This window comes from Vombatus ursinus, unplaced genomic scaffold, assembly GCF_900497805.2.
Source record: "Vombatus ursinus unplaced genomic scaffold, bare-nosed wombat genome assembly UNPS02014882.1, whole genome shotgun sequence".
Taxonomy (NCBI): domain Eukaryota; kingdom Metazoa; phylum Chordata; class Mammalia; order Diprotodontia; family Vombatidae; genus Vombatus; species Vombatus ursinus.
In genome coordinates, this window is record NW_020954660.1 from 988,113 (window position 1) to 1,006,583 (window position 18,471).

The 18,471-nt window shown below is 41.1% G+C and overlaps 1 pseudogene; it reads left to right on the forward strand.

The window, feature by feature from the left end:
* Positions 1-11,388: 11,388 nt before the first annotated feature.
* Positions 11,389-11,924, forward strand: LOC114028430 (annotated as a pseudogene).
* Positions 11,925-18,471: the final 6,547 nt, after the last annotated feature.

An 18,471-nucleotide genomic window follows, 5' to 3' on the forward strand; every position in this document is an offset into this window, starting at 1 on the left:
TCAGCAGCATTGCATATCAGTTTCATGACAGCATGCTTGCCCGGGTTCTGGATAACAAACAGTGTTCTTGTGCTTTCCCAGTCACCAGTGGAGTGAAACAAAGCTGTGTGCTTGCTCCCATGCTTTTTGGCATGATGTTTTCATCCATGTTGTCAAACACTTTCAATGAGGACGAACTACTACTGCACAGATGGTAAATTCTTCAACATGAAAAGGCTACAAGCCAAGACCAAAGGGGAGGGAGTGTTGGTGCATGATTTTCTGTTTGCAGATGATTGTGCACTCAATGAGACCTCTGAAGCTGAGATGCAACAAAGTATAGATCATTTCTCTGCTGCTTGTGCTAATTTTGGCCTAACAATTTACACCAAAAAAACACAGGTGCTCCATCAGCCACCACCACACCATCCATACATGGAACCATTGGCTACAGCAAATGGAGACGTTTTGAATGCTGTGGATAAGTTCACTTACTTTGGCAGTGTACTTTCCAGGGATGTACACATTGATAATGAGGTTGCCGTACCCATTGCCAGAGCTAGTTCAGTGCTTGGGAGGCTCCAAAGGAAAGTGTGGGAGAAAGAGATATTAGACTAACTATCAAACTGAAGGTCTACAGAGCCGTTGTGCTGACCTCATTGTTGTATGCCTGGGAAATCTGAACAGTCTACCAGCGCCATGCCAGGAAACTGAATCACTTCCATGTGAATTGTCTTAGGATGGTTCTGAAAATCACCCTGGCAGGATAAGATATTAGACACAGGTTCTTTTTTGGGCTGAACTGCTTTCAAGGAGTGAATGACAGGCTCATGACAATGCGATTGCCACTTGCAGGAAAACATCACGCCACCATCATCAGTGCCTATGTTCCCACCATAACGAACCCTGATGAGGTCAAAGAAAAATTTTATGAAGATCTGTAGACCCTTATCATCAATGTGCCAAAAGAGGACAAGCTTATAATACTGGGTGACTTTAATGCTAGAGTAGGCTCAGACTACCAGATTTGGCAAGGAGTCAAACTCTACTATAGAGAATGAAACTATGATGGGTTGGCCATGTTGTTCAAATGCCAAAAGTACACTTGCCTAAAAGACTATTTTATGGAGAACTCACAAAAAGCAAGCTCTTACATGGTGGTCAGAAGGACACTCTCAAAGTCTCTCTTAAGAACTTTGGAATTGATTGTGTGACATGGGAGACACTGGTACAGGACTGCTCAGCATGTCGTGCCCTCATCAGAGAAGGTGCTGTGCTCTATGAGCAAAGCAGAATTAAATTAACTCAAAAGAAACCCGAGATGCACAAATTTAGAGAATCCACCCCAAGTGTTCATATAGACTATTTGTGCCCGACCTGTGGTAGAGCACTCTGAGCTCATATTGGTCTAATCAGTCACAGTTGGAGGCACTGTACCTCGACTCCAACATAGTAACGTCATTTTGGCCCTCTTAGAGAACAAAAGACAACAAGCAATGTTGTTCAGTTGTTTTTCACTCATGTCTAATTCTTCATAATTCCATTTGGGGTTTTCTTGGCAAAAATATGGGAGTGGTTTGCCATTTCCTTCTCCAGCTCATTTTACAGATGAGGAAGCTGAGGCTAACATGGTTAAGTGACTTGTCCAGGGTCACACAGTTAGGCAGTGGCTAAGGCCAGACTTGAACTTAGGAAGATGAGTCTTCCTGATTCCAAGCCCAGTGCTCTATCCACTGAGTCACCTAACTGCTACCTTTGACTTACGACTTGTATGATATTAGACAAGTTGTTTCACCTCCAGCCCTCAGTCTCCTTTTCTATAAAAGGAAGGGGTTGGATTAGATGGTTTCTAAGGTCTCTACTAGCTCTTGGGTTAGGCTCCTACGATTAGTATATTTTTAAGATCCTACAAAATGATTGGACATGAAGGAAGGGTCCAAGATGGCTTTAAGGTTCTGAGGCCAAATGACTGAGAAGAATGAGAGGGGGACTGACAGAGATGGAAGCCAGAAGGAGAGATTGGTTTGGTTGAGGAAAGGCGATGAGTTATGTTGGGGCCATGTTGAATTGGGTGGGAGGGAAAGTCTAAGAGGAGATTGTTAGAAGGCAGGTAGACACGTGAGTGTGGGATTTAGGAGACAGGACAAAGACAGATACACGAAGCAATGAGAACTGATGAATTCACCAGGGGAGAGAACACAGACAGAGGACTCCAGGCAGCTGAATGCTGAACCAAAGAGATTCTCATGGTTTCCATCATAGGCCCTTCTAGAAGGGCACCTCCCTTCCCCAAGAAGCACAAGCTGACCTACTCTTCTTGATAGTGTCTCCAAAGTCATGGCGAAGCAGGTGTGCATGACTCATTCTCTTTCTAGCACTATCAGAGCTCTCCTGTGGGGTCAAAATGGTGCATAGGATCATAGGCCTAAAACTGGAGGGGAGCTCAGAAGTCATCAATTCCAACTCTCTCATGTTGTTCAGTCATTTTTCAGTTGTGTCCAACTCTTCATGACCCCACTTAAGATTTTCTTGGCAAAGATGCTGGAGTAGTTTGCCATTTCCTTCTCCAGCTCACTTTATAGATGAGGAAACTGAGGCAAACTGAGTTAAGTGATTTGCCCACAGTCACACAGTAAGTATCTGAGGTTGGTTTTGAACTCAGGTCTTCCTGGCTCAAGGCCTGGTGCTCTATCCACTGCACCACCCAACTGCCTCTCATTTTAGAGACAAGGAAACTAAGGCCCAGAGATCTGAAATGACTTGCACTAGGTAATACAGACACTCCTGAATGTCAGAGGTGGGAGTTCAATGCTCTAACCATTACACCATACTATCTAGGATATATTGTATTAATAAAGATCAAAAAAGACTGGTGAAGGATGCAGGTATGAATGTGCAATAGGGTACTCCCAGACTTCAGCGAGCTGCTACTGCATTCTTTCTTCCCCTGGCTCTGTAGATCTCTCTCTACTGACTATCTTCTCAGGACTAGTTCTTAAAATGAGCCTAAAATAGCTTTTGGAGAGGATGTTCTACCAATGACTTGCTACATTATGTAGAGCCACTCACTTGCCATCTCTGGGTCTCAGTTTCCTCCTCCGAACATTGATCTGCCTCCTGGGTCAACATTAGGTGAATCCCAAACCATAAAAAGTAATGATGAACCTTCATTCCTAAGGACCATAAAAACAAAGAACAAAACATTGTGGTGAAGGCTATGCTTCCTGGCCCACAGCTTGACTTATCAGGAATAGGAAGTAGGACCATGAAACAGAAAGACATACACAAGCACGCACACACACACAGTAAAAGTATGGGGCTGGAGTAGAATCTATTATACCTCAGCTAAACTGCAAAAGGCAGGGGTAGCAATCATGATCTCAGATAAAGCAATAGCAAAAATAGACCTAATTAAAAGAGATAATTAGGGAAACTATATTTTGCTAAAAGGTACCATAGACAACGAAGTAATATAAAAAAAAACTTACAGTAAGTTCCTCTGATAAAGGCCTTATTTCTGAAATATATTGGGAACTGAGTCAAAGTGATAAAAATAAGAGCCATTCCCCAATTGATAAATGGTCAAAGGGTATAAACAGGCAGTTTTCAGAAGAAGAAATCAAAGCTATCAATTTGTTGTTGTTCAGTCATATCCGACTCTTTGTGACCCTATGGGCCAAAGCACGCCAGGCCCTTCTATCTTCCAGTATCTTCCAAAGTCTGACCAAGCCCATGTTCATTCTTTCCATGACACTATCTATGCGTCTCACCCTCTATTTAAGCTTCAGCTTCAGTATTTAAACTCCAAGGAATATTCTAATTTATTTCTTTAAGTATTGACTGATTTGACCTCCTTGCTGTCCAAGGGACTTTCGAAAGTCTTCTCCGGCACCACAATTCAAAAGCTGATTCTGCGGGATTCAGTTTTCACAACTCGCACAACCATACATCGTTACTGGAAAAACCATAGCTGACTTTGTCAGCCTAGTGATATCTCTGTTTTTTAGTAGGCTGTTCAGATTTGCCATAGCTTTCCTTCCAAGGAGCAAGTGTCTCTTAATTCCATGACTGCGGTCACTGTCTGCAGTGATCTTTGAGCCCATGAATAGAAAATATGACACAACTTCCATTTCTTCTCCCTCTATTTGCCAGGAAGCCAAGATCTTAGTAATTTTGATGTTAAGCTTCAAGCCAGCTTTTCTCCTCTCTTCTTTCACCCTCATCAAGAGGCTTCTTAATTATTATTCACTTTCTGCCATTAGAGTGGTAACTTCTGCCTATCTGAGATTGTTAATATTTCTCCTGGCAACCTTAGTTCCAGCTTTTGATTTGTCCAGCCTGGCATTTCACATGATGTGCTCTGTATATAAGTTAAATAAATAAGGTGACAATATACAGCCTTGTCGTAGTCCTTTTCCAATCTTAAACCAATCAGTTGTTCCATGTTTGGTTCTAACCATAGCTTCTTGGCCCGTATACAGGTTCCTCAGGGGGCCAATAAGATGATCTGGTACTCCCCTCTCTTTGAGGACTTGTCACATTTTGTTGTGATCCACACAAACACTTTAGTATAATCAATGAAGCAGAAGTAGATGTTTTTCTGGAACTTCCTTTCTCTATAATCCAGAGAATGTTGGCAATTTGGTTTCTACTTCCTCTGTCTCTTCAAAAATCAGTCTGCTCTTCTGGTAATTCTTGGTTCACATCCTGCTGAAGCCTAGCTTGCACAATCTTAAGCATAACTTTGCTGGCATGTGAAATGAGCACAATTGTTTGGTAATTTGAACATTCCTTGGCATTGCCCTTCTTTAGGACTGGAATGTTAACCGCTCTTTTCCAATCCAGTGGCCACTGTTAAGTTTTCCAAATTTGCTGGCATATTGAGTACAGCACTTTAACAGCATCATCTTTTAGGGTTTTAAATAGCTCAGCTGGGATTCCATCACCTCCATTAGCCTTATTGTTTGAAATGTTTCTTAAGGCCTACTTGACTTTGTTCTCCAGAATGTAAGATCTTTCTTGGATAGTTCTTTTGTGTATTTTTGCCACCTCTTCTTAATCTCTTCTGCTTCTGTTAAATCCCTACCACTTTTGTCTTTTATCATGCCTATTTTTGTATGAAACATTCTCTTGATATCTCTACTTTTCTTGAAGAGATCTCTTGTCTTTCCTATTCTATTGTTTTCTTCTATTTCTTTGCTCTTTTAAGAAGACCTTCTTATCTCTCCTTGCTATTCTTGGGAATTCTACATTCAGTTAGGTATATCTTTCCCTTTCCTTCTCTCCCCTGTTATTTGTAAGGCCTCATCAGACAGCCATTTTGCTTTCTTGCTTTTCTTTTTCTTTGGGATGTTTTTGTTGCTGCCTCCTGTACAATATTGTGAACCTCTATCCATGGTTCTTCAGGTACTCTGTCTACCAGATCTAAGCCCTTAGATCTATTCATCACCTCCACTTCATATTCATAAGGGATGTTATTTAGGTCATGCCTATATGGTCTGATGTTTTTCCCTACTTTTTTCAATTTAAGTCTGATTTTTGCAATAAGAAGCTCATGATCTGAGCCACAGTCAGCTGGACATCTTCTGACCTGAGGGCTTATCTTCTGCCATGATGTCTTTTATCATTTTAATACTGTCCATGGGGTTTTCTTGGCAAAGATACTGGAGTGGTTTGCCATTTCCTTCTCCAGTGAATCACCTTTTGTCAGAGCTCTTCGCTATGACCTGTGTCTACACTGGGTAACTCTGCATGGCGTAGCTCATTGTTTTGATGAGCTACACAGACCCCTCTGCCATGACAAGGTAGTGATCCAGGAGGGAAAGCTATCAATAGTCATATGAAAAAAATGCTCTAAATCACTAATAATTAGAGAAGCGCCAATTAAAACAACTCTGAGGTACCACCTCACACCTATCAGATTGGTTAATAGGACAGAAAAGGAAAATGACAAATATTGGAAGGGATGTGGATAAATAGGGACACTAATGCACTGTTGGTGGAGTTGTGAATTGATCCAACCATTCCGGAGAACAATTTGGACCTAAGCCCAAAGGTGCTATGAAACTGTGCATACCCTTTGACCTAGCAGTACTACCAGTAGGTCTGTACCCAAAAGAGAGCAAAGAAAAAGGAAAAGGATCTGTATGTATAAAAATATTTATAGCAGCTTTTTCTGTGGTGGCAAAGAATTGAAAATCGAGGGGATGCCTATATGCCCATATGATTGTGATGGAGTACTATTGTGCTATGGGAAATGATAAGGGGGTGGTTTCAGAAAACATGGCAAGACCTATGTGAACTGATGCAAAATTAATTAAGAAGAACCGGGAGATCATTATGCATAGTAACAGCAGTGTTGTAAGGATGATCAACTGCGAATGACTGAGCTATTTTGATCAATACAAAAATCCAAGACAATCCCAAAGGACTCATGATGAAAAATGCTCTCCACCTCCAAAGAGAACTAATGAACTCTGAGTGCAGAATGAAGTATAATTTTCTCACTTTATTTTTCTTGCTGTTTTGTGATATGGCTAATATGTTCTGCATGATTTCACATGAATAATTGATATCATATTGCTTGTTTTCTCAAATGGGTAGGAGAGTGGCTGGAGGAAGAGAGAGAATTCAAACTCAAATTTTTAAAAAAATAAATAATTTATTTTCAACATTCACTTCCATAAAATTTTGAGTTTTAAATTTTATTCTCTTCCTTCCCTTCCTCCCTCCCCAAGATGGTGTGTAATCTCATATAGGCTCTACTTATACATTCATATTAAGCATATTTTCACATTAGTCATGATGTACAGAAGAATTAGAACTAATGGAAAGAACTATGAGAAAGAAGAAATAAAACAAAACAACAAAAGAAAAGGAGAGAGGCCGCTAGGTGGCGTAGTGAATAGAGCACCGACCCTGAAGTCAGGAGGACCTGAGTTCAAATCCGGCCTCAGACCAAACACTTGACACTTACTAATTGTGTGACCCTGGGCAAGTCACTTAACCCCAATTGCCTAAACAAAACAAAAAAAAAAAGGAAAAAAAAGAAAGAAAAGGAGAGCAAATAGTATGCTTCCATCTGCATTCAGACTCCATAGTTCTTTCTCTGGATGTGGATAGCATTTTCCATCATGAGACTTTTGGAGATGTCTTAGATCCTTGCATTGCTGAGAAGAGCTCAGTCTATTAAAGACAGTCATCCCACAATGTGTCTATTACTGTGTACAATGGTCTCCTGGTTCTGCTCATTTCACTCAGCATCAGTTCACGTAAGTCCTTCCAGGCTTTTCTGAAATCTGCCTGCTCATCATTTCTTATAGCACAATAGTATTCCATTACAGTCATATACCACAACTTGTTCAGCCATTCTCCAATGGATAGGCATCCCTTCAATTTCTAGTTCTTGGCCACCACAAAAAGAGCTGCTAGAAATATTTTTGTACATGTGGGTCTTTTCTCCATTTTTGTGATCTCTTTGGGATACAGATCTAGTAGTGGCATTGCTAGATCAAAGGGTTTGCACATTTTTATAGACCTTTGGGCATAGTTCCAAATTGCTCTCCAGAATGGTTGGATCAGTTCACAAATCCACCAACAATGCATTAGTGTTCCAATTTTTCTACATTTTCTCCAAGATTTATCATTTTCCTGTTTTATCATGTTAGCCAATCTGATAGGTGTGATGTGGTACCTCAGAGTTGTTTTGATTTGCATTTCTTCAATCAGTAGTGATTTAGAGCATTTATTTTCATATGACTATAGATAGCTTTAATTTCTTCATCTGAAAACTGCCTATTCATATCCTTTGACCATTTATCATTTGGGGAATGACTTGTATTCTTATAAATTCGATTCAGTTCTCCATATATTTTAGAAATGAGGTCTTTGTCAGAGACACTGGCTGTAAAAATTATTTCCCAGCTTTCTGCTTCTCTTCTAATCTCAGTTGCATTAGCTTTGTTTGTGCAAAAACTTTTGAATTTAATGTAATCAAAATTATCCATTTTGCATTTCATAACATTCTCTATCTCTTGTTTAGTCACAAATTTTTCCCTTCTCCATAGATCTGATAGGTAAACTATTCCTTGTTCTCCTAGTTTGCTTATAATATCAGTCTAAATCATGTATCCATTTTGACTTTATCTTGGTATCTGGTGTAAGATGTTGGTCTATGCCTAGTTTCTGCCATACTATTTTCCAGTTTTCCCAGAAGTTTTTGTTGAATAGTGAGATCTTATCCCAGAAGCTGGAGTCTTTGGGTTTATCAAATAGTAGATTACTATAGTCAATGACTACTGTGTCTTGTGTACCTAACCTATTCCACTGATCCACCACTCTATTTCTTGGCCTGTGCCATGTAGTTTTGATGACTGCTGCTTTACAATACAATTTACCGGCTGGTACATCTAGGTCACCTTCCCTTGCATTTCTTTTCATTAGTTCCCTTGATATTCTGGACCTTTTGTTCTTCCAGATGAATTTTGTTATTGTTTTTTTTTCTAGCTTTATAAAACAAGTTTTGATAGTTTGATTGGTATGGCACTGAATAAGTAAATTAATTTAGGTAGAATTGTCATTTTTATTATATTAGCTCAGCCTACTCATGAGCAACTGATATTTTTCCAATTATTTAGATCTGACTTGACTTGTGTGAAAAGTGTTTTGTAATTGGGTTCATATAATTCCTGAGTTTGTTTTGGTGGGTAGACTTCCAAATATTTTATAAAGTTTACAGTAACTTAAAATGGAATTTCTCTTTCTATCTCTTGTTGTTGGGCTTTATTAGTAATATATAGAAATGCCAATGATTTATGTGGGCTTATTTTATATCCTGCAACTTTGCTAAATTTATTTATTATTTCAAGTAATTTTTTACTTGCTTCTCTAAGTATGCCATCATTATCATCTGCAAAGAGTGGTAGCTTTGCTTCTTCTATGCCTATTCTAATTCCTTCAATTTCTTTTTCTTCTCTTATTGCTAAAGCTAACATTTCCAGTACAATATTGAATAACAGCGGTGATAATGGATATCCTTGTTTCACCCCTGATCTTACTGGAAATGCTTCTAGCTTATCCCAATTACATATAATGCTTGCTGATGGTTTTAGATAGATGGTACCTATCATTTTAAGGAAGACTCCATTTATTCCTATGCTCTCTAGTGTTTTTTAATAGGAATAGGTATTGTATTTTGTCAAGTGCTTTTTTGCATATATTGAGATAATCATATGATTTCTATTACTTTTGTTGTTGATATGGTCAATTATATGATAGTTTTCCTAATATTGAACCAGCACTGCATTCCTGGTATAAATCCTACCTGGTCATAATGTATTATTTTTGAGATTAGTTGCTGTAATCACTTTGCTAATATTTTATTTAAATTTTTTTTCATCTATATTCATTAGGGAAATTGGTCCATAAGTTTCTTTCTCTGTTTTGGCTCTACCCGGTTTAGGTATCAATACCATATTTGTAATCATAAAAAGAATTTGGTAGGACTCCTTCTTCACCTATTTTTCCAAATAGTTTATGTAGTATTGGAATTAATTGTTCTTTAAATGTTTGATAGGATTCACTTGTAAATACATCTTGCCCTGGAGATTTTTTTTTCTTAGGGAGTTCATTGATGAACTCAATTTCTTTTCTGAAATGGGGTTATTTAAGCATTTTATTTCCTCTTCTGTTAATCTGGGCAATTTATATTTTTGTAAATATTCATCCATTTCACTAAGATTATCTAATTTATTGGCATATAGTTGGGCAAAATAGCTCCTAATTATTGTTTTGATTTCCTCTTTATTGACAGTGAATTCACTCTTTTCATTTTTGATGCTGGTAATTTGGTTTTCTTCTTTCTTTTTTTTTTAAATCAAATTAACCAAATGTTTATCTATTTTTTTTTCATAAAGCCAGCTCTTAGTTTTATTTATTAGTTCAATAGTTTTCTTAATTTTAATTTTATTAATCTTTCTTTTGGTTTTCAGAATTTCTAATTTGATATTTAATTGAGGATTTTAAATTTTTTCTTTTTCTAGTTTTTTAATTGCATGACCAATTCATTGATCTCTTTTTTCTCTATTTTATTCATGTAATCATTGAGAGACATAAAACTTCTGCTAAGAACCTCTTTTGCTGCATTTAATATTTCTGCCTTTCTGCATTGGACTATGAGGTTTTTATGCCCTAGTACATGGTCAATTTTTGTGTAGGTGCCATGTACTGCTGAGAAAAAGGTATATTCCTTTCTATCCCCATTCAGTTTTCTTTAGATGCCAACCATATCTAATTTTTCTAAAATTCTATTTATCTCGTTAACTTCTTTCTTGTTTGTTTTTTTTTGTGTGTGTGGTTAGATTTATCTAGTTCTGAGATGGGGAGGTTGAGGTTCCCCCACTAGTATAGTTTTGTTATCTATTTCTTCCTGTAACTCCCTTAACTAATCCTCTAAGAATTTGGATGCTACACCATTTGGTGCATATATGTTTAGTAATGATATTACTTCATTGTCTATGGTACCTTTCAGTAGGATGTAGTTTCCTTCCTTATCTCTTTTAATTAGATCTATTTTTTCTTTTGCTTTGTCTGAGATCAGAATTGCTACCCCTGCCTTTTTTTTTTACTTCAGTTGAAGCTTAATATATTCTGCTCCAGTGTTTTACCTTTACTTTGTGTGTATCCCTTTGCTTCAAATGTGTTTCCTGTAAACAACATATAGTATTTTCTCTTTAACCCGGTAATTTTGGAATTTGGCTACAATATTCCTTGGCATTTTCAATTTGGGATCACTAGGAGGTGATCAGTGGATTATTTTGATGACTATTTTACTCTCTGGTTCTAAGACCTCAGGGCAGTTTTCCTTGATGATTTCTTGAAACATGCTGTCCAGGCTCTTTTTTATTCATCATGGTTTTCAGGTAAACCAATAATTTTTAAATTGTCTCTCCTGGATCTATTTTCTAGGTCAGTTATTTTACCAACAAGATATTTTACATTTTCTTCTATTTTTTCTTTCTTTTATTTCTGTTTGACTGATTCTTGACCTCTCATAGAGTCATTAGCTTCCACTTGCCCAGTTCTAATTTTTAACGAATTGTTTTCTTCTTTTAGATTTTGTACCTCCTTTTCCATTTGGCCCATTTTACTTTTTAAGGAGTTCTTCTCTTTGGTGAGTTTTTGTGCCTCCTTTTCCATTTGGCCAATTTTAATTTTTAAATAATTGTTTTCTTCAGTGTACTTTCCCCCCAATTTGGCCAATTGTATTTTTAAAGGACTTATTTTCTATGGTTAATTTTTGTCCTTCCTTTTCCAAGCTATTGACTCTCTCTTGCATACTTCTGATTTCTTTTCCCAGTTTTTCTTCTACTTCTCTTATTTGAATCTTAAAATCCTTCTTGAGTCCTTCCCTCCCAACCTCCAGCTCAAATGGTGGTGCCCAGTGGCCATGGCAGCAGTGGCACCCCCGGCTTATGTCCCTGGGCCTCACTCCTCCTGCTCCTGGCAATAGCAGCAGCAGCAGCAGTGGTCGGCAGTGACGGTGACCATGCCGTTGAGTTTGACGTGTGGCCCAGTGGAGTGGTGCACTCCTTGCAGAGCCACAGGCAGGTGGGAGGGCACACTTACACATTCACATATGCTGCTCAAGCTGGGACTAATGAGCAGTGGCAAACAGTGATGACAGCTGACTCCTCACCTGCATCATTTGGAGGCCCCAGGGAAAGTCTTAGCTGTTCTTTACTCAGTTTAAGGTGGAAGTGCAGGGAGCAGAGGTTGAATATGGCATGGCTTATTCTAAAGCTTCAACTGGAAAAGATGCAGATGTTCCCCTGAAACCTGAAGAATTTGAAGTGACCAGCACAGCAGTGACCTACAGGCAAGGGGCATTCCAAGCTGAACTGTCCAAAATCATGTTAGTGGCCAAAACAGGTCACGTTGAACTGTGATCTGAACCCTTGTCCAAAGTTTGTCTTGTCTAGTCTCTACTGAAGTGACCAGAGGGGACCATATCATTTGCTGGTTTCTTATGGGGTATTTTCTTGGTTTGCCACACAGATGTCTATGCTGCTGTATTTGAGGTGTTAAGGCCAGGACTCTGCAGGTGTCAGAAGGAGTAAAGCTCGGAGGCTTCTCTTTCAGGCCAGCAGGAGTTGCCCAGATCCTTGGCTTGCCCTCAGACATCCTGTCACTGCATTTCCTTCCATACCTCATGGTATTTCTATTTCAAATGAGACTGCTTTAATGCTTCCTAAGGTGGGGCTAAAGCAAATGGTCCCAAAGATGCCTCAGAATCACCTCAATATCACAGGAGCAGACTTACCTTCCTGCCCAGATGAGTGCCTCTTTCCAGAGCCCTTTTGTCCCCAGACGAGGGGGAGCCAACCATCTGCTGCCCCACATCCAGGTCTGAAATTATCAGTATGAGAAAGGGGCAGGGCAGCTTGACTCTGACACAAACAGAAATCCAGTCAACTTGTTGAGTCTCTCAGTACTGTTTCAGGACTATTTTCCTATGTCTACCCCATTTATTTCCCTGTAGATCGACTGTGAATGTAATTCAACATTCTTTCATGTCTAAATAAATGAAGGGAGCACCAGGGCAGGGTTAAAAACTCAAAAAAAAAGTCCTTCTTGAGATCTTCCAAGAAGGCTTTTTGGGCTGGAGACCAATTCATATTCCCCTTTGAGGTTTCAGATGTGAGTGTATTGACAATGTTGTCCTCTTCTGAATTTGTGCCTTGATCTTCACTGTCTCTGTACTAAGAATCTACGGTCATTGTCCATTTCTGCTTTTTGCTCATGGTGTTTGCTTATTTCTTGACTTTTAAAAAAGAGTTGAGCTCTCCTGCTGGAGTGCAGGGGGCACTGACCCAAGCTTCTTGTGTTGGGACCCTGAGGCCTGGTCACTGGCTTTGTGTGCTGGGGTCTCAAGTGCTGGCAGTTGGAGGCTGTAGGGTTCTGGCAGCTTACCTGGTGTTGGGCTGGAATCAGCCACACTGGAGCTCTCAGGGTGGGGGTGGGAAGTCTGGCCCCTGGGGGAATGCCTGCTCACTGGGGCCTTGTGTTCCTTTGTTTGGCTCCTGCTCACCTGGGTCTTGCACTCAAATGTTTGGCTGCTGGAGGATGTCTGTCAGCCTAGAGCTTTGCCTCCTGGAGTCGTGCTTCTTGGAATTGTGCTGAGGCCCTGGGAGATTTGGCTGCTAGAAAATGCCATTGCACATGGTGGTTTTCTGAGCAGGTGTCTACTGGTTCCTCTACCTGTACTGAGGTACTCAGGGTGGGGGATGGGATCCTGGTGTTGCCATTTGCCTGCTCACCCTGGGGCTCAGGATCTCCCCCGGGTTTGCTGAGGTGGGGTTTGCCACTGGCTTGCTGGTACACCTCCCGTCCTGCACTGCTCCCCCTCCCTCCAAGCAAAAGGGGCCTTTACCATTAATCCTTCAAGCTTCCTGGGCTACAAGATTGCTGCACCGCATCTTTCTGCTGCCTCAGATGTTCCAGGGTTTTTCTTGGGGCAATATTTTCTGGGCTTTCAGAGGTCAATAAGGGAGGGTGAGAGTGATTTACTTCTTACTTTGCCATCTTGGCTTCCCAGAAGTGGAATTCCAAATTTTTTTTAAATGTTAAAAATAAATAAAAGAGAAGAAAAGATATGACTACAAAAATAGGAAGTAGGGCCAGACATGGTGGTATTCCTCTGTAACCTCTGCTACTTGGGAGGCTGAGGCTAATAGATCTCTTGAGCTCAGGAGTTCTCAGCTACAATGCGCTAAGCAGATTGGGCATCGATGGTGAATATGATAGGGGCACCAGGCTACCAAAGAAGAGGTGAACTAGGGCAGGTTAGAAATGGACAGGCTAAAACTTCTAGGCCAATTAGAGTTGGATCTGGATTGTGCCTGAATCATGTGTCCATCCCCTTCTCTCCACTCACATTACAACCACCCTAATTCAGTTCTTCACTGTGGCTCTCCTGGGCTATTGCAATAACTAAATTGGTCTTCGGACCTTCATTCCCAGCTCCACTCTTCTCTTTCTGGACTTTTCCACCTACCAGACAGCAATCTGACTCTGTTCATGTGTCCTCCTTTGCCCCTCACCCACTTTACAGTTTTTTTTGTGAGTTGTCTTTCCCCATTATAATGAAATAATCTTGAGGGTAGGGACTGGCTTTTTTGCTTGATTTTGTATCCTTGGTTCATAGTACAGTGCCTGAAACATAGTAAGCACTTCATAAATGCTCCATTTATCTATCTATGTATCTATCCATATGTCTATCTACTATCTATCTATCTATCTACTGTCTATCTATTCATCCATCTATCCATCTATCTAGCTACTTTCTATCTATCCATCTATTGTCTATCTATCCATCTGTCTATTCATCCATCCATCTATCTACCTACCTATCAATCTATCAACCTATCTATCTATACATATATACATCTAATTCTCTGTCTGTTTATCCATCTATCTTCTCTCTCTGTCCATCTATCTATCTACTCTCTGTCCATCTATCTATCTACCCACCTGTGTTTACATATCTATCAATCCACCGATCTATTCATCTATCTACCTATCTATCCACCCACCCACCTATGTATTTATATATGTATCTATTTATCTATCAACCCACCTATCTATCCATCTTTCCATTCAATGAGATATTTGATGTTTTCTTCTATTTTTTTCATTTTTTTGATTTTGTTTCACTGATTCTTGATGTCTCAAAGAGTCATTAGCTTTCACTTGCCCAATTCTAATTTTTCACAAATTCTTTTCTTCAGTTAGCTTTTGTACCTCTTTTTCCATTCAGCCAATTCTATCTTTTAAGGAGCTGTTTTTTTCAGTGTACTTTTTTCCCATTTTGTTAATTGTATTTTAAAGGAATTGTTCAATTTTTCTTCTACCTCTTTTATTTGGCTTTTAAAATCCTTCTTGAGCTCTTCCAGGAAGGCTTTTTGGGCTTGAGACCAGTTCATATTCCCTTTTGAGGTTTTGGATGTGGGTATATTGAAATGTTGCCCCCTCCTGAATTTGTGTTTTGATCTTCCCTGTCACCAAGATACTTCTCGATGGTCATTGTTTTTCTTTGTTGCTTCTTACTCATGTTGTTTGCCTTTTTTTCTGGCTTTTAAAGTTGGTCTCTGCTTCTGGCCACTGTCCCAGGCTTCTTGTGCTGGGGGCTAGGGCCTGGTTACTGGTTTTATGTGCTGGGGCCTCAGTTGTTGGCAGCCAGAGGTGTAGGTGTCTGGTAGTTTACCTGGTGCTGAGCTGGAGCTGGTGGTGGTGGTTGATGTGTGCCTGGTGTTGGCACCCTGGAGATCAGAATCTCCTGCTGGTTTGCTGAGGTGGGGCTTGCTGCTGGTTTGCCAGAATGCCTCCCATCCTATGCCGGTCCCCTTCAGCCACAGCAAGAGGGACTTTTCCTATTAATCCCCTTAGCCTCCTGAGCTAAAAGACTGCTGAACCTCATCTTTCTGCTGGCTCCACTGTTCCAGCCATCTTGGCTCCTGAAAGTCAAAATAGGTGACTTTCAAACATTCAGTCTGTGGGCTGAGAGCTCTAGGAGCAGCCACTACCACTGCTGCCGATTCAGTCACTCCCAAGGCCTGTTCCTGATTTGCTGGGACTGGGGCTGTATAAGTTTCTGTCGCACCCAGTTCTAACAGATCTCTCCCGCTGACCTTCTAAGTTGTCTCTGGCATATGTGGGCTGAGAAATCTGGAAACCACCCCATCCATCCATCCATCCATCCATCCATCCATCCACCCATCCATCCATCCATCCATCCATCCATCCATCCATCCATCCATCCATCCATCCATCCATCCATCCATCCATCCATCTATCCATCTACCTATTTATCCATCTAGCTAGATATTTAGCACATACTTGTTAACTGATTTGCCCTACCTCCTTTCCTATGTCTGTTCCTTGAATCCTTGGGTCCTTTTCATTGTCAATCCTTGGGGATTCCTGGGAAGGAGTTGAGGGCCCCAAGTGTGTTTTCCATGCTCCTTAGCTGGGCATTCAGCTATTCAAGGCCTTCTGCAAATGATTTCTCTAGCAGGGCTCCCTGGGCCATCCTCTCCACACTCTTCCATATACTCCTAGTGACAAGGGTTTAGGAAGGGCAAACTCAAGAAATGACAGCAAAGAGAAAGATTCTATTGGTCTTATTATTCCTATAATCAAATGAAATATCTTTTGTTGTAGCATCTTTGTGAGTGTAGAAGTGTCACCTTCTTTATCATGTTTCAGTAAGGCAAATGAGGTCCTCTCACTATACATCATCAAGGTTTGCCAAGGGTGCTGCCCCAGCATGCTCTTACATCCCCATTCTGGGGTGGCAGAAGGCAGCCTGGCTTAAGCTGTTTTGCACATGGGGAAAGGGCCTGGACCTAGGATTTCACAGGCAGGCAGAATTCCTAGGATGAGGAAACCCTCTTTACCAATGCAGGTTGGTACCATCACAGACACTTACAGTCTTATTGAATCACCTGGAGCATAATGGGTTAAATGACTTGCTCAGGGTCACACAACCATGATGTATCAGAAGCAAGATTGGAACAGAACTGTCCCTAGCTTCAAAACTGGCTCTTTACCCACTTCACCATGCTGACTCTCATTTTGCACATGAATGAATAATCAATTAATTAGATTGATAAATTATCAATGAATTACCCAATTGGAGTCCCAGCTGCAATACTTCCCAGATGGCCATCCCAGGCAGGTCACTTACCCCAGTTATTCAAGTCACTTAAGAAGTGATGTCATACTACTCCCAGAGTTTGAGTTCCCTTATCTAGGCACTAGATGGATAAGGGTCACACTATCTATTTCCTGTGGCTTAATTCTCTGTGGAAACGTGGATTGCCAATATTGGACAAGCATGGTATTCGGAGAGTCAATGGGCCATAGTGGAGACATTATAGACCTAGAAAGTTTGAATCTGGCCTCAGACTAACTGCTCCACTCTAGGCTAGTCTTCTCTTCCTCAATTTCTTCATGTATAAAATGAGGGGGTTATACTTTAGGACTTCTGGGATGTCATCTAGCTCTAAATCTGTGACCCTAGGCAGCTGGGTGATTCAATAAAGAGAGCACTGGGCTTGGATCCAGGGAGACCTGAGTTAAGTTCTGTGACCCTGGGCAAGTAATTTTCTCTCTGTCTGACTCAGTTTCCTCATCTGCAAAATGAGGATAATAATAGCACCTACCTCCCAGGGTTGTTGTGAGGATGAGAGGAGATAGCATATGTAAAGTGCTTTGCAAACCTTAAAATGTTATGCTATTTATTATCATTATTGTTATCATCATTGTCATCATCATCATCATCATCATCATCATCATTATTATTATTCTGGCTTGCTCTATCCTGGCCTTCCACATCTGGCCTCAGGGTCTACCCCACTTGCCCTAGAAGCTAGAATTCCAATTAAGGATGATACTAGGCTTCTGCTCCCCTTGATTTCAAGGGTGTTCCCCAGGCACACCCCATCTGGGCAGATGGGGAAGGGTGACTGTGACCACATTGAGGAAGGATGCCAGATTTCATGTCAGGATAAGAGAAGGTTTCCTAACAGTCTGTACTATCTAACAGCAGAACAGGCTGTTCATGGTTTGGGTTCAAGTACAAGTCGTCCCAAATGTGTCACCCATCAAGTAATTTCCCTTGATACTGATCCTCTCTGGCCAGCAATGCCCTCTCTGCTCTGAGGAGGAGAATGTGGCCCAAAAAGGGAAGGGGAACCCTTTGCGGGGTGGCAGGGTCAAAAGTTCTCATTGATGGTAGAGTGGGGAACATTTGGGGAAATGAGACCCTACTTCCAGCTAGCTGTGCTGGTAAACAGAGGCCTTGACAGGCAAAGGTCACTAGGCACGGAGTATCACATGATCTAGAGATGGTCTTGGAGTCCAAACCCTTCAGGGGACAGAGGAAGTCAAGAGGCCAAATGACTTGCCCTGGTAACTGTAGAAGCATTCATTTGAACCCAGGCTTTCCTGACCTGTATCTAGCACTCCTTCTGTTAATGGCCTCAGGAGTGTGGGGAACGTACTGGGGCTGAAGGGCCTGATACCTGAGGAAGAAGAGGTGGCTGGTTTAAAAACAAGGGGAGTGGCAGCCACACAGGCAGGGGTGGCTGGAGGCTGCAGGGAAGAAGTCAGGAAGGCCCTGGATTCCAGGCTGAGCTCTGGTCTAGGCTACTAGTGGTGGACCACTGGGCAACTTACTGCCCTTCTCCAAACTGTGTTTTCCTCCTGTGTAAAATGAAGGGGTTGAATAAGATGATTTTTGAGGCCCCTCCCTTCTGTGTTTCTAAGGGTCCTCCCAGCCCTGCCATTCTGTGTTCTAAGGTCCCTCCCAACCCGACATTCTGTGTTCTGAGGCCCCTCCCAGCTCTGACCTCTGTTCTAAGGCCCCTCCCAGCCCCGACTTTCTCTGTCCTAAGACCCCTCCCACCCCCGCCTTTCCCCGCTTCCCCATTC